Source organism: Ornithorhynchus anatinus, chromosome 15 (assembly GCF_004115215.2).
Source record: "Ornithorhynchus anatinus isolate Pmale09 chromosome 15, mOrnAna1.pri.v4, whole genome shotgun sequence".
NCBI lineage: Eukaryota > Metazoa > Chordata > Mammalia > Monotremata > Ornithorhynchidae > Ornithorhynchus > Ornithorhynchus anatinus.
In genome coordinates, this window is record NC_041742.1 from 23,816,792 (window position 1) to 23,842,372 (window position 25,581).

General features: G+C 42.0%; 1 long non-coding RNA gene across 2 annotated transcripts in view; it reads left to right on the top strand.

The window, feature by feature from the left end:
• The window catches only part of LOC114817008, a 65,606-nt gene extending 56,890 nt beyond the window's left edge, over window positions 1–8,716 (top strand). For both annotated transcript variants that reach the window (XR_003764844.2, XR_003764843.2), the window contains 3 exons: window positions 1,195–1,265; window positions 5,017–5,112; window positions 8,648–8,716. This is a non-coding gene — a long non-coding RNA (uncharacterized LOC114817008). The remainder of the gene's footprint in view (window positions 1–1,194; window positions 1,266–5,016; window positions 5,113–8,647) is intronic.
• The last annotated feature ends 16,865 nt before the right edge of the window (window positions 8,717–25,581 follow it).

Consider the following 25,581-nt stretch of genomic DNA (forward strand, 5'->3'; position numbering starts at 1 on the left):
AGAGCAATATTTTTTAAGAGAAAAAAATCTATTGCAATCTATGCGATCATTATGTGTGCTGTTGGAAAATAACTTTATTTTTCAAGAAGTGACAACCAAACATAATGTTTCTTGGATTTCACATCGAGCATTGTAGTTTAAAAAGAATTGATTAATAACAGTATCAAAAATTATCTAAAGAAGAGTATGGAGCATGTAACTTCAATTGAGATCATCCAGATGCTTTTAATACAGAACTAGGAAACATTTCTATTGGGAATGTAGCACTCTAAATGGAAAGCCCTGAAATCTAAGCCCCAAGGAGTAGCATGACCTAGTGGAAAGAGTACATGCCTGAGAGTCAGAGGACCTGGGTTCTAGGGACCTGGGTTCTAATCATGGCTCTGTCATTTGCCTGTGTGTGACTTCCTTACCTCAGTTTTCTTATAAGTAAAATGAGGATTCAATACCTGTTCTTTTGCCTACTTTCACTGTGAGCCCCATGTGGGACATGGACTGTGTCTGACCTGATTAAATTGCATTTACCTTAGTGCTTAGAACAGTGCTTGACTCATAGTGAGCACTTAGGATTTTTTTTCTCAAAATAATTTTAAAATATTGTCGAGGGACATAAATCCTTTGTTAGTTCATTTATTTTACTAGGGCATATTTAAGGTGGAAATTAAAGATTTACCATGAAAATTGAGGTTGAATCTGAAAAATTCTAAAAGTGATTTATTGCATGCATCCATCAATCAGTCAGTAGTGTGTTCTCTATGCAGCTCACCGATCTAAGAATGTGGAAGAGTGAGAAGCAGCATGGTGTAGGGGATAGAGCATGGGTCTAGGAGTCAGAGGGTCGTGGGTTCTAATCCCACCTCTGCCACCTGTCTGCTGTGTGACCGTGGGGGTTGGAAGCAGGGCATGTGAAAGAAAAGTACTGGCCCTAAAGATGTACTGGACAGGGGAAAATGAAGATTTGGGGTCACCCGCCAAAAGCGGGTGTTTGTGTTTGTTTCTGCAGTTAAATAGGGTTTCTCAAGACCCCTAAAGGGGTAAGGATTTTTATCTGTACTTGAGGGGACGGCCCTGGAAAGCAGAGCAGTAGGGATGACTCCACAGACTGGGAGGAAGGAGCTGACCTTTTAGGGTTTGAACTGGTTAAAGAGGTTTCTGATCTGACCCCTTGATGACTCAAGTTCTCCCCTCTTGCAGTGACCTGGGGAGATCCATGGCTTGACAAAGGAGCTGGAGATTGCTGTGGGGTAATCTAGAGAAGACAAAAGGTATGTTAACGCCTGCGATCCAATTTGTAAAGAGTGTGAAGGAAGGCTGCTTTCTAAAAGATGAGAGTGCTTAAGATTTCACTGGCCTTCACATGAATTGGGGTTTTGGGGGCTGCACCTTGAACTTCCCAAAATGAGTAATTCACTGCCTCTTATTAATCACAAATTGGACTGAATTGAGAAAGTCCCTCACTAATTTAGGAATAGCTCAAAAGCATAGTTTTATAAGCCCTTTGTGGGTGTAAATTGAACAAACCCCCCATCGGCAATAGAATTCTTAAGGAAATACTAGTATTAGGCCAGTTGTAGAATTTTACATGTGAAAAAAGTCCTGCTATTGCACTCAAGACCAGGATGCGTCTCCCTTTGCCATCTGTCTTATGTCTTTGCCAAATATTTCCATAGCCATTTCCCCTAATCTATTTAGTATCTTTAAAGCAATCACACAAACACACCCATTTCTGATCATTGCACCCTCTATTTCCTATTTCATCTGAACTGTGTGAGAGTTGTCTTGATGGAAAGTTAAACTCCAATGAGGTGCTACAGAGAACTGTAGTGCTCCATCCTCACAGCAGTTGTGAGAGATTACAGGAAATTCACTAATTTAAAATGCAGTCCCCATGTAACCTGGAGACCACTTTCCTCCTGGGAGCAGTATAATACCATTATAATTATTAATTATTATAATTCTGCTGAGTGACTGGAAAGTACATTTCCCAGTCCACCACCACCTAAAGTATTGACTAACCTGAATAAATTTTTAGCATTCTGTAGAGGTTGTTTCATTTTGAGTTTTTTATTTTGAAACTGAGTTGACTTATGTTGTTCAATTCAATACACAGTGAAACTTACTGGAAGCCTGGTTTTCCAGCAGTGTAAAATTACGGATTTGTTGCCTGGATGAGAGACTTTCCTGTGGAGTAAAGTAATCTTCTCTCCAAAGTCAAGTCATTCTTTCAAAGTTCTCTTGCTAGAAGAGAGTACCAGGATACAATATAATGCCTCCTAAGGAATTAGCACCCAGGTAGAATCTTCAACTCCCTCTTTGGGCCATTTCCTATTCTTGACAGTCTAAATTATTAGAATGATTCATGTAACTTTTGCATTTAATTCTGGCGTGAAGCTCCTAAAGCAACTTCCAAGAAAGATCCAATAAGTGTCAGTGAAACCAAAATGTATATGAGAGTGAAGGTTGTTCTTCCCAGGTGTTCAAGGTAGATTAACATCCCAGGAACCTGTGGGAAGACTTGAACAGCCACTACCATAATATAAAATTTTGTCTGGCAAGTAACAATTGTTGATTATTCAAAGTTGGTTTATCTAATCTGTAGATAATCCAAGCCATTTTTTCCCTTTCAGTTATAATCTCTCAAATGTGCTATTCATCTGTAATTACAAAAGTTATCAAAAATGAGCACTTAGTTCCAAGCTGAAACAGTTTCTGATCAGTAAATCTGAACTTGTTTTGCTTTGTCCGAGTTGTTTTTTTGATACTGGAGTGGGACATTTGATGTGCCTTTCACTGAAGTTTCTCAAAGGGGAAGACAGTTGCTTTGGAGAGAGTTCTATATAAAACAGGCATCTAGGGCACACCGGTGAGAGAAAGGAAAAATTTACAGAAAAGAGGCATTTTGTAAAGTTCATCCACTTTTAGGATGCCTTGGCAGAAAAAAACCAGACAATGCACTCTAATCTGAAAAGATCACAAATTGCTTTTTTTAAGAAAAGGGTGTATTTGAAATTGGTTTCTTGACTGAATCACTCTTCAAACTAGGAAATACTCTTATTGAAATATTATTTCTCTATTTCCCTAAAGGTCATCCATTAGAGATGGAATAATTCAATTTATTGGCATTATTTTTCTTGGCTCACAGAAACTTAAGCACCAGTTGTTCAGCTCTCACAAAGCCATACTTTGTCGCTTGGTCCAGGTCTTGATGCTTTTTCTTACCTTGCCTTTGGTATGATAAATAACAAACCCAAAACTCTATTTTTTCTCCCACCTATTTGTACCTTAACTGTACCCTTCTGACACACAGATTTTAGACTAGTAAATAAGATAAACATACTATTAGCTTCTAAAGGTTAATAGAATTCCAAGCTGCAAATTCATGGTTTTGCAGCACCTTTTGCTAGGTGAATTTCACAGCCCTTTGGGTTGAGCTACAAAATTAATGTCTGAAAAATAGACAACTATATTTCCTTTTTAATAAAGCCCTTAGTACACTCTGCTTCAGCGATGTGTTGCATGATTCAAATGAAGGCCCCGGTGAACAGTCCTGGAGCACGGTAGACCCCAAAAGGGACTGGCGTGGTTTTCAGTCGATAGATGAATGAAGACCATGAAAACTAAGTCAAAGAGAACATAAAAATAGGTTTGCCTGGGCAGAACAGAGGATGTAGTAGAAGCCCTATGGGAGATGAGGGAAGTTTAGCTGAGACGGCCGATGACCCTCAGGGACGGACTCTAGGGCTGGATGGATGCTGGTCTGAATAGCATTGTTGAGGAGAGGTGACAACTTGGTCGAAAGTTTTACTGCCCACTTGGAGGGCTTTGTTTTAGAGGTAGCCCTGTTGAGTTCCAGACTACAGTGGGGTGTCAGCAGCAGGGGGAAAAGAGAAGCAGCATGGTCTAGTGGATAGAGCACTGGTGCTTGGAAGTTAGAAGGACCTGGGTTTTAATCCCAGCTTCACACCTTGTCTGCTGTGTGACCTTGGGCAAGGCACTTCCTCTGTGCCTGTTGCCTCATCTGAGAGGAGTGAGATTGTGAGCCCCTCATGGGACAGGGACCGTGTCCAATCTGATTTACTTGTATCCACTCCAGTGCTTAGTACAGTGCCCGGCACATAGTAAGTGCTTAACAAATACCACAATCATTATTATCGTTGTTATTATTATTGTTATTATCAGAACTGGCCTGGACCAGACTTGGTTTGGCTTAGTGCTGCCCTGACTCCTCCCCAGAAGCTCAGGATGCTTGAACTGGCCAGCCCTGTGGTAGGATTGGGTCACGCTACAACAGCTGACTTTGCCCAGTTTAGACCGATGTTATAGACTGGTCGTTATGGCCTTGTGGTCTTTTCTTGATGCAGCTAAGGTTTGATAAACTGTCCAAAGAACTTCTAGGCTTTTGTAGCAATGACTTCTGCCTGGAGTTTCTAAGACTAACAAGGGACGTACAAAGCTTCAGGGAACAGACACGATGAACCGTCAGGCTTCTTGGTTGCTCTTTTCTGTGACGCCTGCAATTTGGGATGTGGAAATAAGAAAGGTCATCAAACGATCCAAGGTCTTGAAACTCTTTGCCAAATGAAGGCAGCAGATGAGGCGAGGCTATAATGGTTGAAGGTAAAAATTAAAGGAATGTCTCTGTGGAGTCTCATCACTCTCAAATCACGGTTTCATAAGGATGCTTCTAAAAAATTGTTCTTTTACACTAGGTGTACTACACATAGGTGTAGTACCTATGTACTAATATCTGAGCTCCTAATAGCCAAGTGAGTCTGAATGAGATAGATTTGAACAGTGATTCCCCCCACTCCCCTCCCAAATATGTCTGTTAGACTAATATTGAAAATCAAACACATATGTAACAGGTAAATCATAGCTACATACTCTGCAAGGAATCTCTGCTATCTAAAGTATATGCCAAAGACCCAAATCTCATCTAAAAGGATCAAGGCATTTTAATTATCTTGTTTATTTTCCCCACTTTCACGCATTAATGCTCCCCTAATTATATTTTAGCTACATTTAGTGCACTGGAATGCAGTGAAATATGAAAGTTTTGAAGATGCTGCATTGGAGGAAAATGGCTTGGCTGTGATTGGAGTATTTTTGAAGGTAAAATCAGATGGGTCAGCAGGGCTGGCTCTGGGGTGGGACGAACCCAAGGAGGGGCTGTTGGAGAGATCCACGATATTGGGATTCAAATGTGAGGGCCAGAAGTGGTGTGTTAAGTCCAGCGATGGGGACCAGAGAGAGCTTCCATGTCTTGGGCAGGATGAATTCTTGTCACTGGTAGTTTCTCCATCCCTAGTGCCATGGGACCTGGGAGCAGTCACCCCTTTTACTCTTCCTCCAGTCCCCTCCACCTCTCCCTTCCCATCCCCACAGCACTGTACTCGTCCGCTCAACTGTATATATTTTCATTACCCTATTTATTTTGTTAATGAATTGTACATCGCCTTGATTCTATTTAGTTGCCATTGTTTTTACGAGATGTTTTTCCCCTTGACTCTATTTATTGCCATTGTTCTCGTCTGTCCGTCTCCCCCGATTAGACTGTAAGCCCATCAAACGGCAGGGACTGTCTCTATCTGTTGCCGACTTGTTCATCCCAAGCGCTTAGTACAGTGCTCTGCACATAGTAAGCGCTCAATAAATACTATTGAATGAATGAATGAATGAATGAAAGATGCAATATATCAGATCAGAAACATTCACTGCCCCACATAGAGCTCTCAATCATAAAGGGGAAAGAAAACAGGTATTTAACCTCCATTTTCCACATGAGGAAACAATCACAGAGAAACTATGTGACTTGCTCATGGATACAGAGCAGGCAAGGGGTACAACTGGGATTCGAACCCAAGTTTCCTGATTCCAGTCCCATGCTCTTTCCACAAGCATACCTTACTCTCTTCGATAGGCCATATATTTTTGGTTTATTTGTTTGTTCAACATTCTGTGTTGAATAGACTCTTAAACTGATTAACTTTGTGGGCTATTGCTCTTTACTGTCTCGCAGTAATGATGAGGACTAGCAGTCAGGTGAAATGATGTAGTGGGTTTTTTTTCTTACCTAAGAAATATTTTTGTCTGTGATGTTGTTGTCTCCTGTTTTCTGGCCTCTAAAAGATTGCGGAGAGTTTTTCCAATTAGGCTGCCTAAGCTGGCAAGCATCTTTCCTGAAAGCTCCCAGTACTCTTGCAATCTGTGTCCAGGCTGAAGACTGCTGACACAAGTGTAAAGGCTCTGAACCTTTCCTCGAAACCGTCTCCATTAGCCCAACTGCTGTCAGTTCAGTTTTCTGAACCATCTAGTCAGGGACCCCTTTGCGTGCCGGCGAGGTTTCCTTTGGGTCTTCCTCTCTGAACCAGGAGGATTCTGACATTTGTGAAGTCAAAAATAACTTTCCTTGAAGGACCATGAAATGAGCCTTTTCCTCTGCTTGGAAATAATCTATGGTTTCAGAGAGGAGAAAGACTCTTAAGGTTATAGAATACCAAAAAACCAAACCTTCACGCACACAGGTTTTAGGGAAAAGATAAACACTCAAGAAAATGCTTATTCCGAACAGAAGTCAAAAAGGATGTGTCTGGACTCTGCTATCACACCCCACATTGTTCTCTGAGGGGCCCACAAAGCCTGACTTGAAGCAGCAGGATGGGCTAAGGTGAAGGGAAGGGAGTCTGTGGTGGATTATTTCTAGGGAGAGGGTCCTCAAGGGGAGTTTGAGAAACTCCTCTTCTCCTGCCTAATTCAGCTTACATTGTAATAGACACCTTGGAAGCCCCAGAAGCAGTGAGGTCCCTTAACGGTGCTGTGGCTCTCAGGAGGGGGTGTTAGGCGGTCCAGGACGATAGTCGGCACTGCAGCTTGGGTACGTCAGCATCCGCATCCACAGAAACATTTCCCTGGAAGCATAAGTAAGGTTAGGTCACTCCTGTGCCCATTAACAGGTCAGCTGATGGATTCATTTGGCTTCCTTGAGGGCCACACATTAAATCAGCCTTGATCTGATCACCTCCTCATTTTGAAACAGAAGGACATTTGCTTTAGTAAACACATCTATTATCATTCGGGGCATATGTAAGTATCTTTACATATTTATTGAAATAGAAATATGCCCTTTCCTATTAATGCTTGTGAATCAGAGCATCACTCTCCTTCTTCATTAAGATTCCATTCCCCAGGGTGCGGTCACCTTGGTGTGTATTCTGAATAGTTGTCATGGTTTAGATAGGATTAGTCTCTTGAACCAAGCTGGACCCCAGGAAGGTAGCTGAACAAAGCCTCTTTGCGCTCCATCTTGTACTGCTTTTAGAAGAATTTAGAAAAACACCCTCTTTTTCATACTTGGAAGAGATGATCGTGCTGTCCTATAGTGATTTAGTCCTATAGTGGATCATATGGTCATCCCTTTTTTTCTTCTCATGTCCACTCAATATGCTTTTCTAATGTCAGCATAGAAAAGGTGAGCCTGAACTACCGGCTGAAAATAGCGGTAAGTGATTCGATCAAATGATGTTCTTATTAGATCCAATAATAGAATGAATGAAGGTTTTCTAATCAATCTGAGAATGTTTGTGTTCTAATGTAAACCAAAGGTAAAGGCACCAGTTAAGCCTTAAGGAGCAGCACCCCAATCTGGAATAGGTAGCCTCTTGGGGAAAATCAAGTAGGTAACCATGTTCCCTGCCCCCAAGGAATACACAGACTGGACAAGAAGAGAGCTATTTCTAAAAATTACTGACACATATGTACATAAGTACTTTAGGGTGGGGTCAAAATCAAACTGCTTACAGGGTACAGACCCAAGTCCATTGGTGACCTTTCAACATTTCCCCCCACACCCTGCCAGGAGGATAAGCATGCACAAAATCAGTCAGTAGTCTTTGAGCATTTACTACATATAGAGCACTGTACTAAGTGCTTAGAGAGTACAATAGTTGGTAGACACGATCCCTGCCCTCAAAGAACTTAGTCTGGTGGAGGAGCTTGCAAAAAAAAAATCCTTGTGGAAACGCTTTTAATGGTCCAGATAACTTCTCTGTCTTCCTCTTCACCCCCAGGAATGTCTAGAAGGCTCTGCGGTGAATGGTTTCTATCCTTCCCTGCTGGTTCTGTGTTGAGGAAGCCTGAACTAGAGCAAAAATCAGAGCAGGGTCCCCGTAGAATGGGACAATACAGTAGTAATATTGAAGTTTTCTGCTGCTACAATGACCATCTGTCTAAAAGACCAAATGAGCTTGCCTGAATCTGTCAGGTACTTTTTGAGTACCTGCTATGTGCAGGGCACTGTGCTAGGCTCCTGGGGAAGATACGATCTAGTCAGGATAGGCAAGTAGGCCCAATTGCTGAAAATGCAGTAGTTAAAGAATATGATAATGGTTAAATGATAAAGTGGAGAAATCAGAAAGCAAGTGAACAGACAAATACAGATATTTAGAGTGTTGGTGGAGTGAGGGAACTGTGTGATTAGTAATCAGTGGTATTAACTGAGCGTTAGTGTATGTTGAAAGCACTGTTTATAAGCGCTTGGGAGAGTACAGTGCACCAGAGTTGGTGGACACGTTCCTTGTCCACGAGGTTATAGTCTGGAGGAGGATTAGTTGAGAATATGTATCACTCCTCTCCTCTTTTCTTCCAACAGATCCAAACGCTCCTGCTTTGCACTGAGCCTTATCCCAGGAGAACATCCCAGCTGTCGGGCAAATCGTGAGTCTAATTTCAAGTCTCCCGCTACAGTTCTCTAACACTTGTTTTGTTCAGGCAACCAAAAGGCTGCACTTGTACATCTGAGGCGATGCCAAATTTCTCCATCCATGTCAGCCTTTTGAGAGAGGAGAGAGTTGACTTCCTAGAGCTTGGCGATAATCCTCAGTATCTCATTGCTCCCCATCAATTTGAGTGTAGAATGTACTCATTAGGTGGTTTGGGGCTATTAAGAGACAAATGCATTTTTACATATGCCTCAGTAAAAATGTCTAGGGTGACCTCTCTATGATCTTTTAAGTATATTGAAGCTCAATTATTGCAACTGGAGATATTGGCTGCAAGGCAGCTGGAACTGTACCAATTGCCACCCACCCAGAGATTTAATTCTCCTCCATGTGGGAGTCTGACGGTCAGAAATTGCAGCACAGCGAGGGTATGTGGAAGAGAGTGGAAAGAATGATAGCCTTTCTCAAAACCTGAACTTGGATAGGATGCTTTTGGTAATGTGGGAAAGGGCTTCAGTACATCCCAGCATATTTGTACTGGGGAACCGATGGGCTCTGAGGTGTGCTAGCGTCAGCTCCAGAGATGTGATCCTTAGATTAAAACAGGTGCCCGGCGGTGAGGTGGTCCCAGGCCCCCTCCTCCCCACATCCCTCGACGAGCGCCAGATTCTCTCAGAGAGGGAATTTTTAGCTTTCTGACTCTCCCCAAGGTGGAGTTGAGCTCCAGGGCAACCCTGGAACTAGTCTGCCCACCCAGGAGCCCTCTTACCCAGGATTCAGACAGGGCTTCTCGTGACCGCTTCAGACTGGAGTGGGACCTTTTAGGCCACCCTGAACTGAACCGGTCTTGGAGTCGCCCCAGAGATTTCAAGACCAACGATGTAAAGGGGATGGTATTCAGCAGGTATCTGGCTAATCCTCACCTGGGCTGGGCTGAGGGATGCCAGACCCCTGTTTATAAGTTGTGGCCCATGTAGAAAAAGCCACATATCACCACACCACCAGGACAGGTGTCAGTTAACCTTTTGACTTGAACTCTTCTAAGAGCTAGCCCTTATAAATCCATTAGCCATGTGTGATCACTGTAACTAGGTTCATGTTTGTCCTCTGGAACTATTCCCCAAAATGAAAAGCTTGCTCTAGGGTCCTAAGATTTGGGTGGGCATCTCCAGTAGAATTAAGCTTTTTGGATCATGTTTGAATATTAAGATGAAATGACTCTCCTTGCATTGACATGTGGAATGTATGAAATGAGCATAGATCAAAAGACTATACGTGCATCTCAGGAAAGGGAGACTGTGATTCCATTCTCATTTAAATGGTACTTTTCTAATTGGTATCCTTGAAGCTTTTAAAGTACAAACTTTCGTTTGCTCTTCTCACTGACTTTGTTGCTGATACTGGCATCTTGTATGCTCCATCCTATACAAGACCAAATTGGAATCGAGTGTAGGAAACCCTAATGAGAAACTGGTCCAAATTCAATTTTCTACTTCGATGACTAATTGCTAGTGGCCATTTATCCCTTGCAGTGCAATGAGATATTCTACTTATATGTAAAACATTTTTAATCTCTTGGTGGTACATTGAATACTTATCTCCAAAGTGCATGGGGAAAATACTTTGTTCTGGCCATTAGGAAAATATTTAGATTCCATTTCCATAGTTGTTTTTGCTAGTTCAAATTCGTTGTCAGTTTAAGGGTTTTATAAATCAAAATTGAGCCCAGATCGTGCAGCTAGTGCACAAGTCTCATTTCTTTGTATGTATGGGAAGACCCTATGTTATATATCATGTCCAGATCTCTTCCATTTTATCTCCTGTTTAAATTATAAACTCCTTGAGGGCAGAGGCTTCTGAACCCGAACTATGTATACTTCAGAATACACAGGGCACTACCTCCTGTAGGGGCTCAATTGTTTGTTTTAGTGATGTTATAATTGTATCTTAACAAGGATTCAAATATTTAATGGAATAAGTTCATTTGTGAAACAGAAGAGGGGAAGAGAGTTCTTTCTCAAAAACGTCGGCAGTTTTTTCCAGGTTTCTCTTAAGCATTTTCAAATTTGTCTTAATAAAAGTTGATTTGAGATTGTTCCCAGCTGAAGGTTTTGGCGCGAATGAAGTTAGGGATAGCTATGGCTGAATTTAAGGGTGTTGGGGTTTTTTTGTTTGTTTCAGGCTTGTTTTGGTTTGTTTTTTTGTTGTTGTTATTTTCTTGCTTTCTTTAGAGAGTTGTTGACTGCTGCTGTCTGACCTTCCTGTGGGAAGTTAATTAAATTGTATTCCGGGCAAGATGGTCAATTCTTTCTTCTTAATCCCTTCTGGCCTGATTCTAAAGTATAGCTCCCTGAGGGGATGCCTGCTGTTGGAAATTTTAGAAGGGATTTTGTTGCTGCTGAATGGGAACTACTTCTGGGTCTTTCTTTAACATTCCATGAGCGTATGAAGGGCAGTCTAATGCATGCAGTACATAGAAAAACTCTGGAGAGAGAAAAATCTTTAAAAACAGAGCTCCATTGTGGCGGCTTTATGTTCAGTCCCGCGTTCTTTAGCAGATAGTTTAAGAAAGAAGGGGCAGCTCTCCAAGCACTTAGTACAGTGCTCTGCACATAGTAAACACTCAATAAACACTATTGAATGAATGAAATGAGGCAGTTGCCAAGAGTGAACTTCTTATTTATGGATCCTCTGCCTTCTTTTTGCCTAGTTTCCATGGCGAAGAGCTCTACTTCTTGGGGATCTCAAACGATCCCCAAGATCTCAAGTAAAGAGGGTTCCCAGCAATGTCTAGGCATGCCCCTTGAATAACTCCATGACTTCTTCTTTGGCTTCAGAGGTGGGTGGAGAGAGACAGAAAGGCCAAAGCAATTGTATGAACCTCCACCTCTTGACGCCAAGCTTGAAAAGCCCAGAAAGTTAAAAAAAAAAAAGAGGATGTTGTTGGCCTCCTTTACCTTGCCCTGCCACCACAGACTATATGCTCATTGTGGGCAGGGAATGTCTGCTTTGTCGTACTCTCCCGAGAGCTTGGAACAGTGCTCCGCACGCAGTAAGCACTCAATAAATACCTTTAATTGATAGATACGCTTATTTCCGTTGATCTGGAACCATTGAAAATTCTAGTACCTTCTTTTAAGGAAGAGCCACAGGCTAGTGAGAAGTATTGAAGACACCATTGTAATAGATGACTCTATTTATCCCTGGTTACAACAGACATTCATTCAGGCAAGCTGTGTTTGAGAATTGCAAATGCATTTTAATGAGATTTCACTGGACTAGGTCATCTTTTGAAGTTTTTTGAGCCCTTCTAAGGTCCACAGTGTTATTTTTTTTGCCATTTTTTTCTAATGTTTTTCCTGATTTCCCTTGATTTTTTTTGGCAAAATCCAACTCAGTCTGAAATGATTTCTGAAAAACATGGTTAGCCATCTCCCAAAATTGCCCTACAGACTTACACTGATGTGTTTTAAAGGCAATGAATTCTGTTCTACATCAATGTTAACTGATCTTTAACACTATCATCAAATAATCAACCATGGCAACTAGTACCCAAATTGGCCCATTCTCCTTAGTTCACTAGGATTCCACGGCTCTTGGCTGTGTTATGGCTGTTCATGTTAAACTTGAAAGTGCCATTTTTAACATTTTCTCATTCAACAATTTTGGTAAAGCGGGTTAGGTTTAATAGGTTATCTTGTATTTAACCTAGTCTTTGCAGCCATGCAATGTAGCAAGAGGAAACCTGGTGGTAGAAGGTGTTTTGTGTTTTTTGGAAAGTTCATTCATTCAATAGTATTTATTGAGCACTCACTATGTGCAGAGCACTGTACTAAGCACTTGGAATATACAATTCGGCAGCAGACCACAACCACCCTGCCAGCACTGAAGCGATGCTTATTCCAAACCCAATTTCACAGTGCAGTACACGTGAAGAGCATGGAGAAGTTCACCATCCTCAGCATGATCTTTGAACCCAAAGGGCAGTTATAGAGTTGCAATAGCTGCAGATCACTGAGCATCTGTTATTGTGGGGAGAAGCACAGACCTAGTAAGTGAATTTTTACATCCCACGTTCTCGGGCTAGGCACAATCTTGTAAGGCCAAAGTCAATTGGATCTTGTCTCAGTTTCTGTTGCCAGACTAAATTAAGACTTGTAATTTCTTTTCCCTTAGATGTGAAATTGATTTGAAGTCTGGAAATTTTAATTAGGCTGGCATTTTAACTCAATACAAAAATTATCCATAAGAGGGAACCTTGAAGGAATGAAAAGAACCCTGTGGCTGAATGAAGAATTTTATGGAGAATTTTTCCAAGGCCAATGAAATGGGGTTCGGAGCGATCGGAAAAGATAAGCCTCTGGAATAGAACATTTCAGAGTTAGAAAATCTGCTTGTAGGTCAATGTTGTGAAACTAGCCAAGTTGTGGAAAAGGGTCACTAGAGAAGCCGATAAAATATTTGTGAGTTTTTTTCATGTTTGGTTTTGGTTTTTTTAACATATGAGCTGCTTAGTTTGAGGACATTATGGTTTGTGAAAATGTAAGCTCTTGGTTAGTGTAAACTCCTTGTGGTCAGGGATTGTGACACTGCTTTGTTGTGTATGCTTATAACAGTGTATTGCTCCAAGTGGATGCTTCATAAATATGACTGCTCCTACTCTACATTCTCTTTTTTATGGCAAAGACTCTGGTGGGGCTGGGCCAGCCATATTTAACTGGCTGGGATTTTACACTATAGAGTAGGAAGCCATTTCACTTCCTCTAGCAAATACATATCAGCAGAATCTTTTCCAGTTTGAACTTGTAGTTCGTAGTTTTCTCCCAACTCTCTGTGTATGTTCTCTGAGCTTTAGAGCTAGAGGGATTTTGGGGGTCCTTCAGATGAGATTAGTCCATGAATAAGGAGTGGCTAGACTGTTAGATCTTGTGGGCAGGGATCAGGGTCTATCAAGTCTACTATACTGTACTCTCCCAAGCACTTAGTATATTGTTCTGCATATAGTAAGAGCTCAATATTTAAAGTTGATTTCTCTTAAACCATCCCAGTCAGAAGTCTGATCTTTGAGTTGAAATATCTGCCCCAAAAGGAGCTCCTTTTTGACAGGGAGCTCTACCCCCTCCCTAGGCAAGTAGCAGCCTGCCACTGCCCAAGCCACACATTCCCCTTTGTTTTGCTGCAGACTTAGATGAGATATATTACTCTCCTCCCTGTGACAATTCATTAAATTCAAGGCTACCAAGTTGCCCCTCCATTTTATCTTCTTTTAACCTCTCTTTGTCATTTCCATTTACCAGACTTTTAAAGGTTCTTTTTAGCTCTTCCCTGAGCCCTCCCCATCCTCCTTGTCTGTCTTTAGTGGTATTCTACAAAACGCTTGGTCAGAACAGAGTTTTGAGGGAAGAATACTCCCCCCTTGCCACGGACCTACGTAACCTACTTCTTTAGACACATTCCAGCGTTCTATCGGTTACACTGCTGAGTTTAAGGTGTTATTCGTAAAACTTGCCTATCTTTATTTGCCCAAAGTTCCCCCGATGTTGTTAGTGGTTTTTTTTCCCTCACTGAATGTATTTAGCATTTTTTTTAGCTTTTAAAAGAAGGCAGCAGAAAACACAGGTGCCTGCACTACCAAACCTTTTAAGTCTTCTCTCCTTCTTCCCTTTCTGATGGAGCATCTAGGAGGAGGGAAGGACAAAGTGATGGAAAAGCCTACTCCCAGGTCTGCAGGCTAAAGTTTCAATCTTTAGACTGAAAGCTTGTCCTTAGTAAGCTCAGTGTGGTCAGGGAACGTGCCTACCAACTCTGTACTGTATACTCAAATGCTTAGTACAGGGGTCTGCACACAGTAAGAGCTCAATAAATACATTGATTGTTTTAAAAAATAAACTCCTCAGTTGCTGCCACCAGAGTCTTTTTGGCCTATGCAGCAGAAATGAATCCCCAGTTGGCAATTGGAGGACTTGCCAACACTAAATGCCCCAGATGTCTCTCTGGGGCAGCCAGCCCCAGATCCTCTGGAATTTAACCAGCAGAACATGTGAGAAGGAACCTGGGCAAATCCTTTGAAGTAACTTTAAACAAGAAGTGTAAAGACTCCACCGGTTGTTTGATTTTTTTTGGTGTGTGTGTGGTGGTGAGGGGGCAGTGGGGAAGGAAGGTCCAGGGTCAGGGCAACAGGAAACAAGACCAAACAGGACCAAAAGACCCCCAAATAAATGATCTTCCTCCTCCCTAAATGGGCACACCTAAAGACTGGGCCAGGGCATTGACAATAGAATGGGTGTGGTCCTTGGGGCAGGGGGCACTCTGCATTTCTGTCTCAGGTTTTCTCTCCCAAACCTTGAACTAAAATCATTCGTGAGATTTTAAAGAATGAATGAATGAATGATTTTTTTCTTTCCCCCCTGGGCAAATATCTCCCAAGAGGACATTTCCCAGAAAATTTTCCCCTCCGAATCAATCTTTTCTCCCTGCAGATTCTACCAGTCTGTAGCGCCTGAGTCAGAATTCTTGTGAGAGATTTCTTAAGCAGAGAATCCTTCCTCCCCAACAGTAAAGGAGTTAGGGGATTTTTTTTTATGAAATGTTAGGGGTCCTCCCCAAATATTTCATGAAGAAGTCAGAACATCCCGCTTAAGTTTTGGGCCAGTTTTGTGAACCCATTTCATCACTAATATGTTACGGCATGAGATCAGTAGGTCCCAAACGGACATTACTGAAAGCACATATTAAGAATGGCTTATGATTCATAGTTTTGAGACATTGAAACTCAAGTACTGTATTACCTACCTCTTCCCTGTGAGAAAGAATAGGACATGTGCAGAGTAAATTAAACAAATACACACATATAGCTTTGGCCCAGCACATTTTACCTCCTTCATGCCTTCTTTCGATTGCCGCTGAATTCCTACAATCAGCTACTTAACTAGCTGATTGTTTAGCTCCTCAAAGATTGTCTAATGCTTTGCCTTATTACTACACTTACAAATGAGAAGGCTAGTTAAGTAGCTGATTGTACGAATTCAGCTGCAAGTGAAAGGAGTTCTGTTTTTCAGAAGTAATAGCATTAAACGCTTTCTGTGTGCAGACCACTGTCCTAGACCTTGGGAAGGAATACATAGGTCGGAATTAGGTACAGTCCCCATCCCTTGTGGGGGTGTACAAACTAAAAATATCTCTATTTCCTCATCTCCAAAGTGAAGATATAGCACCCATTCCTTGGTCCCTCACAGGGAAATGGTGAAGTGCCTGGCACGTGGTAAGTGTTTAGCAAATACCATAAAAAAAAAAATAAATAAACCTGAGACAGGAGCTGAATGTGAGGGAAGAAAAGTGATTGCAAAAAGCTCAGCTCCATTGTTCGCATTCTGTGAGGATGCTGATTGAAACTTAGACCCCTGCGGAGAACAGAGTGGCCTTGGGGCTGTTGCTGTGGGCTTGTCCCTGCTAAGTACTCTGTTTACTAGTTTTAGGACTCAAAATGCTCTTGGAGTCAGTCTCCTTAGAAACTTAGAGGCTCCCAGTTCCATCTTGGGAAATCCTATATTAGCTTTGAGCCCCAAGAAACTTTTCCAAGCCAGGAAATGAATTGGAGGAAAGTGGCCCAAGCTATTGCTTCAGGAGGGCAGCTTCTAGTTAATCCTCTTCCGTAATGTTGACTGTGCAGTGAGATGGGGATGCAGTTTGGGAAATTTATTCCAAAAAATAAAATTATCTAATCAAACCACTTATTGAGGGAGAAGTACTAATAATATTAATGTCATTCTTTTGAGCATTCCCTGAGTGCAGTGGCACTAAGGACCAGAGGAAGTACAACATAAATCAAATACAAGTCACTTACCTACAAAGAGACATAGAATTAGAACTGTGAGTAGGAGGAGGAAGTAAAGCAGCATGGTGTAGTGGATAGAGCACAGGCCTGGGAGTCAGAAGGTCATGGGTTCTAATCCCAACTCTTCCACTTACCTGCCCTGTGACCTTGGGCAAGTCACTTCACTTCTCTGTGGCTCAGTTACCTCATCTGTAAAATGGGGATTAAGACTGTGAGCCCCGCATGGGACAGGGACCGCGTTCAACTCGACCTGCTTGTATCCGCCCCAGCGCTTAGTGTAGTGCCTGTCACATAGTAAGCACTTAACAAATACCATCATCATTATTATTAATAATAATAAAGGATCAGATTAGAAGAGCAAACCAAAACCAAATTGAAAGTCAAGTCTTGATTATCATTATGCATTTCCTTTGCTGAGTACATGCTTTGTGCAGAGCAATATACAAGGATGACACTATGGAAAAAGATCCTGGTCCACAGGAAATCATGATGTTTAAGAGGAAAAAAAACAGGTGGGAGAGCAAGAGGGAAGAAACTAAAGGGAGTTCATTTTTCCCAGTTCTGCACCCCTGTTCCCATGTCTGTCCCATCCCACAACCTCAGGTACAGGCTTTACCCAGGTAGTGAGTGGTAGATAGATTGGGGACTAGCCGCTCTCAGGATCCTGAAGAGTGGGACCGCCCGGAAGGCTAAGGAGCTCTCTCAGTGAAACTGTGTTGTGACTGCTGCAGAATGAGTATGTTTCAGGAGCTCACTGCAGTTTTTTTTCCAGACACTGTATTTTCAGCATTACTTGCACACGGTGCTGGTGTAAATGGCCAAATTGAGCTAACTGTGGAAGACGCAGGTTTAAAAGTTACCATCGGTGGCGTTTATGGAGCCTCCCACGGGGTAGCCTCAGTGTCTACAGAGCAGTATGCTTCAGAACAATTTTTTTTAATGGTACCTAAGCACTTACTGTGTGCCAGTCACTGCATTAAGTGCTGGGGAAGATACAAGCTAATCAGGTTGGACACGGTTCTTGTCCCACATGAGGCTCACAGTCTTAATCCCCATTTTTCAAATGAGGCAACTGAGGCACAGAGAAGTGACTTCCCCAAGTTCAGACAGCAGGCAAGTGCCATGCTGCTTCTCTAAATTTAAAAGTACATTCAAATTATGAATAATAGGCATGAGAGGATTGTGAAAAATTGAGTTTGGTATTAACAATCAATCAGTGGTATTTATTGAACACTTCCTTTAAAGCAGAGTGCTTAGGAAAATACAGTAGAACAGAGTTGGTAGATATGATCCCTGTCTACAAGGAGCTTTACAGTCCACATAAAGGGAGGATCTTTCAGTCTACATATTGTTGCTGGCCCACTTATCTTGATGCACTCCAGAACTCCTATTCTGAGATCAACATGATAAATAGTGTATATTTTCTCCAGGCATTTTATGTTAATAAGAAATTGATAAATGTGATAGTTATATGCCAAACCCCGGAGTGGATACAAGTTAATCAAATCAGATCATCTTTGTTCCATCCAGCGTTCGAGATATAAGTGTCAGGGAGGACAGCTATCTTATCCCCATCTTTCAGACAAGGAAGCGGAAGCAGTTAGTGGCAGGCCATGATCGTGCCACGGGTGCAGAGCGGAGCTGGAATGAGAACCCGGTGTCCTGACTCGTGATCTCTTGCGCTTTGCATGAGGTGATCCTGAGGTGACTTTAAATGTAGAAGGAACTAAATTTAGCTGCTAGACCTACAAAACAGCAGTTGGCCCCTTGGCACATTCCTCCATGTAAGCAATGTAAGGTTTAGCAGCATAACTGGACAGAGTCTTAGGGGCCTGTGTAAAACAGCAGCTCGGTTTCCAAGGGGAAAACAGCATCTTCAACTCAGTGTCTTCCCCGATTATCTTAGTTTTAATCAGAGAAAAATTACAGGACAGCTGTGCAAAAGTCTTCCTTTTCTAGTCAAGATAATGGGATGCACTTTTCTCGTTGTACTAATCCAGTATTAAATGTTGGCCTGGCGATGTCTTCATGCAAATATTTGCATAAATGCTTTTTTTGAAATTAACATCAGGTGTTGAAACACCTCTCCATCATACCCATCGCCATTTGGAAATCACTAAAATCGTGGCTTCAATTAGTACACTGTGCTGTCAATCGTCCATTATCTAACCCACCTTGTTGTTCAAGCATTGTTAAAATATCGTGTTGCTGGTCCCTTCGACCAATCATTTATTGAGCACTTACTGTGTGCAGAGCACTGTACTAAGTGCTTGGGACAGTACGGAGTTGGTAGACATTATTTCTTGCCCAGTATGAGTTTGAAGTGTAGAGGTGACCAATGCTTAGTACTGTGCTGTGTTGATTGATTGATTAATAAGATTCCTTCAGGGTATTCTGATTTTCTGAAATAGTATTTTATCCCGGCAGAGTCCCTTGGGGATAAAAAAAAGGAAGGTAAAGTTAAAGCAGAGTATCATCTGGAAGCCCACAGTTTCACTCTAATATTCCGGATCTTTTCTTTTTTGCTTTTGGCCCAAGCATTTGCCATTGGGTTTGTGAAAAGGCTCGGAGGGTTAAACTGCTCTAGAAAAATAATGCCGCTTTTCACAAAGTCACGCAGTGCCTCTGTCTGAGATTATGCGAGTTTTGTTTTCTGGCAGTGAACTCAGGTGTTGTTGGATTTCGTTTTCCGAAGTGACTGCCCACCAGAGCGGAAGGCACTTCTGAGCCTTCAGAGTTGTATTTGTCAGACACATTTTGGTACAGCTCCCAATTTAGCACTAACCCTGCCGTGACTTTTAAGCAAATATAGTGAAAGTCCGTCAAAGTTCAATACTTAAATCAACTCTTCAAGGACATGAGAATTTTTTTGTTTAAAAAACCAACAAAAACCCTTACATAAAATGTCCTTGTTTGTTTTTGGTACAGTAAAAGCTTGTTAATTCAAGATGCCCAAGAGTGATAGGCCTATTATAAATAGGTATATATGTTTAATCATTTGTGCATTCAGTTATTTGTTTTGACAACTCTATTGGTGTGTATTTTTAGTTCTGTCTTCCCTGTTAGGGTATAAGCTCCTCGTGGGCAGGTAATAAGTCATTCTTCAAGTGCTTAGTACAATGGTTACCATAAAGTAAGTGTTCCATCCGTAGTGTTGATTGGTTCCCAAGCCCCTTGTACGGTGCTCTTCACCAAGTGGGTGCTCAATAAATAATAATAATAATTATGATGGCATTTGTGAAGTGCTTGCTATGTGCAAAGCACTGTTCTCAGTGCTGGGGAGGATACAAGGTGATCAGGTTGTCCCATGTGGGGCTCACAGTCTTAATGCCTGTGAGGCACAGAGAAGTTATGTGACTTGCCCTAAGTCACACAGCTGATGAGTGGCAGAGGTAAGTGAGGCACAGAGAAGTTATGTGACTTGCCCTAAGTCACACAGCTGATGAGTGGCAGAGGTAAGTGAGGCACAGAGAAGTTATGTGACTTGCCCTAAGTCACACAGCTGATGAGTGGCGGAGCCGGGATTTGAACCCATGATCTCTCTCTCCCCAGCCCGAGCTCCATATGTACCAGCATCATTCTCTGCCAAAAGCACTTCCTATTTTGCTTTGAATGGTTCACTAGAATTAAATAGTGCTGGGGGGAGGCTTCCTTTCCCAGGTCAACTTAGGGCACAGTTTTTAAGATGTCATGTAGTATCTCTGAGGAAGGGTCACTGAGACGTTCCTTATCCGGGAAGTTAACCCCAGAAAACTGTCAAAAACATGATGAGTCTTAGTTCTGAGTTGTCTAAATCAACCAACCACATGGCAATAAAGAAGCCATGTTTTAGCCTTCCCAGTATCATTCTCAACTAAGCTTCAGGTTCTACAGCTGGAAGAAAGATAATTGTGTGAGTTTTGTTCTTAGAGGGAGCCATGGGACCAAGAAAGGCAAAAGGTTCCTGTCTTTGGCACAGTGAAAAATTTCTTAGAAACAGTCAGTGTTGGTTGAATGCTTTGTTTTGAGAGCCTTTCTTGGTCAGCCAATGAAGAAGTACTGTCATTGCACACTGTGTCTAATTTTCACCTGATTAACTCTTTTTCTTCATCACATCTCTTCATTAATCTGTCTCCATTCTGGTCTGTGATATGTGTTTTAGGCCCATAGAGAAAAACTTAAGTGTCCTCTAATCCCTCAAAGACTTGCCTGCTGACTGAAAGATCCTATCCTGAGGTGATATTAGACTGTAAGGTCCTTGCGGGTAGAAAAAGAACTCTTTCCGCTTATTGTACACTCTCCAGCACTTGGTAGAGTTCTCCACACACAGAAGGTGCTTAATAAAATCCATCAATTTATTGCTAAGGGAGGATTTAACATCATACCAAGGCTCTCATTTTGCTTGAATGTCTATGTTTCGTGTCTCTTTCTCAAAAGAATGACTCTTTTCACCTCTTGTTGTTGTTGTGGCTAAGACTTCCTTTTATGCCCTTTGGCAGTGTGGTGGAATTGATGTCTTATAATGAGAGATTGTGATATGGGATGTGGCGAGAGGTTGGGAATGGTCAGCCGGGATTTATTTCTTGAGCGAGGCGGAGTTTTAAAACCTCTAAAAAATGGGAAAGTGATTTGCTGCTGAAAGAGAAGGGGTGGAGGGGATGTTAGAAATAGTGGAGAATTAATCTCTAGTTTAAGGACTTTCATGTAAAGCAATTTATCAGGTGTAGAGATATTGGGACTATTTGGGAGGGTGAAACCTTAGAAATGTTTGTTGATTCAAATAAAATGATCCTGGGAGAGAAAAGCAGAGGTAGCATATGGTTCCCGAAGTGTGGGAAACTGAAGGTAAAAATGCCAGGGGGAAAAATCCATCAATTAATGGAGTTTATTAAGGGCTAAATGTGTGCAGAGCAGTTAGGACAGTACAATACAGTAGAGTTGTTAGACACATTCCCTGCCTTCAAGGGCATGGCTTATTGGGAAAATCCTGGGCTTGGGAGTTAAAGGGTGTGGATTCTAATTCTAGGCTCTGTCACTTATCTGCTGTGTGACCTTTGGCAAGCTACTTCACTTCTCTGTGCCTCAGTTACCTCATCTGTAAAATGGGGATTAGGACTGTGAGCCCCACATGAGACAAGCTGATTATCTTATACCTACCCCAGTGCTTAGAACAGTGCTTGGCACATAGTAAACACTTAACAAATGCCATCATTTGTTATTATCATTGTTATTAATAATCAATCATTCAGTGGAATAGTATTTATTGAGCACTAACATGTACAAAGCAATAGAAAAATCATATCTAAGAGAATGGGGTGAGGAGAAGGGAAACCTAAGGACAGTTGATATCTGGATTCAAAGTGGCCAAAGCTTCTGAAAGAGTGGGACATGGGTAGCTGTGTTTTTTAGCGTTAGAAAGATTGTGTGGTGTTTTCAAAGTGCCAGCTTACACTCTTCACTCACTCCTCCTGAGTTAACCTTCCTAAATTGCCATTTTCAGAACAGAACTTGATGTTTAGTGGGATAAGAGAAAGGTGGAGAGCTGGATGAGAATGACTGTGAGAGTTATGTTGTTACTGAGAGAGTTGTGACTGACAGAGAGGCTCCCAGGGCCTGGCAACAAGATCCACAAGATCCTAACCCTTGTTCACAATGGCAAAGCAAGCCTAGGCCTGAACCACAGCCCAGCCATCTTCACATCATTCGCTTATTCACGTGAGTGCCCCACCCAACCCTGGACCTTGGATTTTCAGCCCGTTTGCCTCAGATTCCCAGTGAAGAGCCCAAGCCTCCTTAGCTCCCCAATGACTTAACCTGTCTGTATCAGGGTGCTAAAGGCCAGACCTAACTCTGCTTTAGAAATACAGAGCTAACATCTCACCTCCTTGCATTCAGAGACCCTCCTCTGGCCCTCGCCAATCCATTTCACTGGACTGAAATCTTGACCTTTCCTCCTTCCTCTTATCTGTAAATTACTTTTGTGTCTGCCTTCCTGAGCAGGAGGTAGGAACCTTGATGGCAAGGATTGTTCTCCTAACTGTATTCTCTTCTCCCAAGTGCTCAGTACAGTGCTCTGCCCAGAAGTGGTCCATAAATGCCACTGCTAGAGATCCGTAAGGAGAATCTTATGGTACCTCCTCTCTCTAGTTCCTTCCTTCCAATCAAGGTCTGAGGAACCAGCAAGTAACCCTGCTTGCTCCTAAATCTGTGTGCCTCAGAGGACCTCATCATTGCCCCGAAACTTCCCAGTTCTGTAGAAATGAGATCCCGGCAGCTGAGAAATCAAAAGTTTCCAGGACTCCCCTCTCCAACCTCGTCTGACCGATATCACGTCAATTGTAATGGACCGGTCACTTCCCGTGATCGCATTAAGTCTGCTTCGGTCGGTTAATGTGTTGAGTGTAGCCTATATGTGACAATGATGGAGCTGCTCAATAAGCCACATTTGCCCTTTTGCGTTACATCCAAATCAGTCAAACGATAGTATGTATTGAGCGCTTACTCTGTGGAGAGTGCTGTAATAAGTGTTTGGGAGGGAGACTCATGGTTATCTAGAAGGTTGAGTAGTAATGTCTCCTCGGGGAATCTGCAGATCAGTCTGGACCTCTTTGATTCAGTTTTCTGAGTGAATATGCAACCAAGGGACATTGGAAGCATATGTTAAGGAGTAACTGGCATACTAATGCCATGTTTAGTATATGGTAATCAAAACGAGAAGCCATTAGAGTATTCTTGAAAGAGAAGTGTATTGCAGCTCCCAAGTTATCCACACTAGAAATCTGTGGCTAAATGAGCCACTCATTTACAGAAATTATACCAGGAGATATAGCAGATGATATCATAGGTGGAGGAAACTTTGAGAGCTTCTATCAAGCCCCCCTGCCAGAATCATTCAGCGTTTACTTGTTTGGGTGCATATGCTGTGAAGATAAAAAATTCTGGAGGCTTTAAATTTCCCAGACCAATTTCATTTTTCTGCCTAAAACACCCGGCTTTAGGGATCCGTTCTCGGTTTGTTTCAGAGATTTGGAAAGTAACCTTTAAATATCCCGACACCTTGTATAAATTGGCCCCCAAATTAATTACATTTTAACGTAAACTGTTGAATAAAGTGCAGAGAGAGTGCTAGCGTTAGGGCCTGGAGCAGGACTGTTACAAACTTAGGCAACTCAGGTTAACAAATTGTGGAAAACTGTCACCTTTACTGCAGGCTGATTCTGTTGAGCCCTTCTTGGTTTACATTAGAATGCTAAGGATCAACAACCCTCTGGTTAATCTTACAGAGTTAGCGTTTTCAAGAGGAAAGCAGAGAAAAAAACCCAGTTAGGTACCAGGACCCATTTGTTTCTGCAGCGGGAAGGAAAAATTAGTCTTCTGGTGTTCGTCGGGCCTACCTCCCAAAGAAGGAGGCAGGGGCCCAGCTCTGCCAAACCTCAAGAGGAGGCTGGCATTGTGCCTGATTCCCGTTTTGGTCATGGGTGAAACTTCCCATCAAGAAACTCCGCTACTCTCCGAGTAGCCTTCGTGATGTTACCTTGTCCTTCCGAAGTTAGGCGAGTAGCGGCTCACATTTCTATCAAGTTTTTTTGTGGCCTTTTAAAGTCCGCTCCTCGGGGGAGGAAACACTTCCCCTAACCCAAGCAAGGTTCAGGTTCAAGGGTAATGGAAGCTAGCATCTAAGTGAGTCTTAAAATGAACGATCCAGGAATAATTCAGACAGAGACAGCAAAAGGTCAACCTTTCACAAGGAAAGGAGTAATGATACAGAGCTGAAAATGTAAAATAACAACAACAAAAATCTTTTCCATTCTACTGTATGTGAGAGGCCATTCAAAGCATAGAAATAGAGCTGATCCAAGAACACCACAAGATGGAAGTTGGTTAATGAACTTTAGCGAAATCTTGAGTCAGAGATATTGAGAACTATCAAGATCGGGATCCCAAAAAAGTCAAACGCATAAGAAACTCAGTAAACCAAAGAACATCAGTAGCTGCTTTGACAGGCAGGGCAGAAATCTGAGGGGGAAGAAAACAATCCGTAAAAAGCTCATGAGCCACATGGAGTAGTACAACAAAAATAGAAAATACTTGGCAAGCCAGATGAAAGTTGGGATAACGAGATAAAGTTAAAAACCGTTTGGTGAAATATATGTCTTTGTGCTTGAGATTGAGCCTAATGACTATGCAATTTCCATTAATTTAGCAGTTTGGAAAGCTTTGTAATTAACCAGGGTCAGAAGGTAGGGAAATGGGTAACAGCGCATATCAGATGGCACAAGCCTCACCCATTCCACAAATTGGCATTGATTTTCACCAGCCAGATGGTTTCCAAAGAGATTGTGATTAATTTGAGCACTGTATGATATGATTCACTGACTTGCCAAATTACACTTTTATTAGGCATGGCCACCTATGTCTTTTCTTAGTATAGACAGGCACACAGTTGATTTCCAAAAAGAATGTATGCAATTTATGTCTTTTAGATGCATCATTTGATGATTGTTTAGGTGTTTTGCCAAAGATTGATTCCTGAACAGAAAGATAGTTTATCATTTTATCTCACCGACTGTATATGGAAAGCTGTTTTTTTTAATCTGATAGGTTTATGCTAAGAGAGGCTTAGCTATCTTTTGTTTTTTAAGACTTCTTGTCCTTTCTCGATTTTGATGTGGTTTAAGAAGGAGGCTGCACTAAGAAGTGTTCAGGGTGTTGGGAAATTTAACTCTTCAAGTATAGCTAATAGATTGATAGAAGCTATAGACAGGAATGATATTTATTAAGAGCTTACTATTTCTGTGTTATTCCTGGGTGGATATAAGATGAGGCATAGTCCTTGTCTCACATTGATCTCCCAGTCTAAGAGGGAGAGAGGGAGAAGAGAAGTGGTTTCTAGAGAAGCAGCGAGGCCTAGTGGAAAGGATACGGCCTGGGAGTCAGAGGACCCGAGTTCTAATCTCAGCTCCACCATTTGCTTGCTCTGTGACCTTGGGCAAATCACTTTACTTCTCTATGCTTCAGTTTCCTCATCTGTAAAATGGGGATTAAGACAGT